Source organism: Choloepus didactylus, chromosome 6 (genome assembly GCF_015220235.1).
Source record: "Choloepus didactylus isolate mChoDid1 chromosome 6, mChoDid1.pri, whole genome shotgun sequence".
In the NCBI taxonomy this organism is placed as follows: Eukaryota; Metazoa; Chordata; class Mammalia; order Pilosa; family Megalonychidae; genus Choloepus; species Choloepus didactylus.
Window position 1 is genome coordinate 66,923,729 of NC_051312.1, and position 4,109 is coordinate 66,927,837.

The window sequence follows — 4,109 nt, forward strand, 5'->3', positions numbered from 1 at the left end:
AAAGAGCTGTCTGAATTCACTGTCTTTATGTCTGTTTTCTCTTCATTGTGCTCCATGCTTCTGGCCTCAGTACTCTACCAAAATTAATCTTATCAGGGTTGTCAATAACATCATGTTGCAGGCCTCTTTTTACTTGAATTCTCGGCAACATTTGAAAAAGTAAAGTTGATCGCTCTCCTTGAAATATTTTCCAGCTTCACTGACCTCTTTGCAAATCTCCTTTGCTAGATTACTTTGCCTATGTTTATCTTCTATAGTTTGGAGAACTCCAGGAATACACTCCCTCCTTAAGCAAACTGATTCAATTTTGTGGATTTAAATACATATATCTTATGGTAAAGAGTGAAAGAAAGGTTGATTCAAATATTGGGAATCATTAAAATATGAAGGTCGACTAGCACTTTACCTTGAAAAATAAATATCTTGAAAATAATTTCTTTAACCTCATATTTAACAAAAATTAAATTATAACTACCCACTCCTAGAACAAAGTGTAAATCAAGTGGTTAATTTGTTTTGGTGAAAATTTTCTGACAAAATTATGAGCATAAATATGACAGGTTATCATTTCACATTTGGCTTTCAAGGAACAGTCATAAATGAGGGTAATCTTTACTGCACCAAATTTCCCAAAGCCTGTCTTGAGCCTTTGAAGCACCTTGTCATGATACTTGTCAATCGTTTCTTCTCAAATTTTAACTAGTCACCACATGAAGCCAGATCATTATTTTCCTATTGGTTATAATTTGAAAAGTTCTCTAACAGAACTTTCATGAACTTATAATTAGATAAAATACTTTTCCAATTATACTTAAATTAGAAAGATCTTGAAGCTTGATCTAAAAGAGCAATTTGAAATTATCAAGTAGCGTAAAAGGTATATAGTATTCTACCTCCTCTGGCCACAGTCAAATGTCGAGGGAAGGGCATCATGCCCAAGATGGTCAATCAGAACCCTTCCCTGAGATTTCTGAATTTGGAACCAGAGGGAATGAGGCTCAGTCTGTTGGATGATCAAGGTGGTGGTAAACTTGGGATATGCTGGCAGCCATGTGGGGAAAGAAGATGATTTGAGAGAATGAAACATGCAGAAATGTTTTACCAGTTTTCATTGTTGCAAACATCTTGAATGTTCTGTCCTTCATATTTTGTAAGAAAGACTTTGCTGGGTGGCACTACTTTCACTGCTACTGGAGTAGCTAGGTTTGAATTGTATTTTGACAAAATCTGGATAATATCTTCTGGAATTGTAGTTACTTCTAGAGGTGTAGGTGTTCTGAGCAGATTCTCATAAGAAGAAATTTTAGGAGAAAAGGTGTCCACAAGATTTTCAAATGACCCCTCTGAATTTGAAACTAATGAAGTACAATCTTTCATTTCCAAATCATTTGATGGACTATTTGTTTTTGATAATGGATAATTTGTGGATACCAAAGCTGTACTGTTATTTGTAGAAGGAATTTTCAAACCAGGAGTGCAGGATGTAGGTGCCAAGGGTGAATTTGTATACTCGGCATCATTTTTTCTCAACTGCTGGATTATGGGCCACGGGTGGCAAAGAAACAATCGTTGGTAATTGCTTTTCTTTCTATGGCTTCCTCACCTTTATTATGCTTCACATTTTTAGGCCCTATTATATAATCTTCATTTAAACACATAGTGTGCTGGTTTGTATGTATTATGTCCACCAAAACGCCATGTTCTTTGATGTGGTCTTGTGGGGGCAGACTATTCGTGTTGATAAGGTTGGAATTCTCTGATTGAGTGTTTCCATGGAGATGTGACTCAATCAACTGTGGGCAAGACCTTTGATTGGATGAAGTCCATGGAGGTGTTACCCCACCCATTCAGAATAGGTCTGAATTAAATCACTGGAGCCATGTAAAAAGCTGACAAACAGAAGGAACTCAGAGCAGCTGTGAGTGACATTTTAGAGAGCAACTGAGAGAGACATTTTGGAGACAGCAATTAAAAGCAGACTTATGCTAGCCCAGAGTTTGCTTCTGAGAAGCTAAGAGAGGACAAAACACCCCAAGAGCAACATTTTGAAGAATGCACAGGAGCTGAGAGAGGAGCTGGAACATAACCCAGGATCAGCAGACACCAGCCACGTGCCTTCCCAGCTAACAGAGGTTTTCCAGATGCCATTGGCCTTCCTTCAGTGAAGGTATACTCCTGTTGCTGCCTTAATTTGGACATTTTCATAGCCTTAAGACTGTAACTCTGTGTGCCAGTTTGAATATATTGTGCCCCCCAAATGCCATTATCTTTGATGTAATATTGTGCGAGCAGACTTTATCAGTTTTGATTAGATTTCTTTGAGTGTTTCTTTGGAGATGCGCCCTACCCAGCTATGGGTGATGACTCTGATTGGATATTTCCATGGAGGCATGACCCCACCCATTTAAGGTGGGCCTTCATGGGTGGAGCCATATAAATGAGCTGATGGGCAGAGGGAACTCAGTGCAGCTGTGAGTGATGTTTTGAAGAGGAGCTACAACCAAGAGGGACACTTGGAAGAAAGCACAGGAGCTGCAGATAAGAGACAGTTTGAAGACAGCCGTTGAAAGCAGACTCTTGCTCTGGAGAAGCTAATTTTGAGGAACTGCAGCCTAGAGAGGAAAGTCCTGGGAGAAAGCCATTTTGAAACCAGAACTTTGGAGCAGACACCAGCCATGTGCCTTCCCAGCTAATAGAGGTTTTCCGGACACCATTGGCCATCCTCCCGTGAAGGTACCCGATTGCTGATGTGTTACCTTGGACACTTTATGGCCTTAAGACTGTAACTGTGTAACCAAATAAACCCCCTTTTATAAAAGCCAATCCATCTCTGGTGTTGTGCATTCCATCAGCATTTGCAAACTAGAACACTTTGTAACCAAATAAACCCCCTTTATAAAAGCCAATCCATTTCCAGTATTTTGCATAATGGCAGCATTAGCAAACTAGAACACATAGTATATTCAGAGATACTGAAGTGATCTAATTTCGGAATTATATACTCAAAATCATCCATGTGTCGTGCATATTTTGGAGTTTTTAGTACTTTGGTTGGTGATTGGTAGGTGGAGTTAAAATTTTGGTTCTTCCTGATGGTTATTCACTGCCTGTGGATGGTTTGGTAGAACATGGGATATCAGGTAATGCTCAAATCCAAAATCAGAAAGTTGTGGACTATGTGGAGATATCTCAGGAACTAAACCCCTTGGAACAGTAGAATCAGACAGATCATTCTTCACATCAGGCGTTTGAAGATTTTCACATTTAGCCAACTCTGGGTTAGAGTTAATGACTTCTTACTCATCCACTGTAGACTCTGGACTTCTGAATGCAGGTCATGTAAAATTCTCATTGGGTAATCTTCGAAGTCGGTCTTTTCTCCACTCAGCGAGAGCTGCAGCCTGGCTGTCTAGCTATCTGGGGTGACCGCCAGAGACCGCAGCTTGGCGCAGAGGTTGCAGATTGGATCCATCCACAGGGCCCCAGCGAAGCTGCACAGCCAAGAAGGAAGGCAGATGCCAGACCACTGATTTTGCATAGCTTTTTTTTACATCACTCCTTCCCTTACTTGACCTTTTCCTACTCTTGTTACTGATGATCACTCTCTACTTTGTAAACTTTTGTTCACTTTTAGCTTCCAGGAGATCCCTCTCTCCTGGTTTTCTTTCAACCCTTCTAAAACCCTGGAACCTTCCTTCACAGTCTCCTTCTCAGATTCGTTCAATGTTGGCTGCTTTCTTGGTTCTCTTCTCACTTTATAGTCTACTTTCTCCCTAAGTGACCTCATCTATTACCGATGACTTAAGTTGTCATCCGTCTGCTTGTGACACAAATTTATATTTCCAAATCTCTCTTCCCAGTACTCCAGACCTGTATTGCCAACTCCTAATGTACATTTCTACTCACAATGTGTCCCAAAATGAACCCACTACCTTCCTCAACAACTTAGTTTGCATCTTGGGTCCATTTCAGTGAACGGTGCTAAAACACACTTTTCTTTTACACTATCCTCAACTTTTCCTTCTTTCTCCTTGATGTCCACACATTTAATGGGACCATCTATTTCTTGACCAGTTTATCTCCTAAATATTTGTTTTTCTTCCAACCCA

General features: G+C 40.0%; 1 pseudogene; it reads right to left on the minus strand.

Annotated features, from left to right (window-relative positions):
* Positions 1-1,093: 1,093 nt before the first annotated feature.
* Positions 1,094-3,472, minus strand: LOC119538265 (annotated as a pseudogene).
* Between the last annotated feature and the right edge of the window lie 637 nt (positions 3,473-4,109).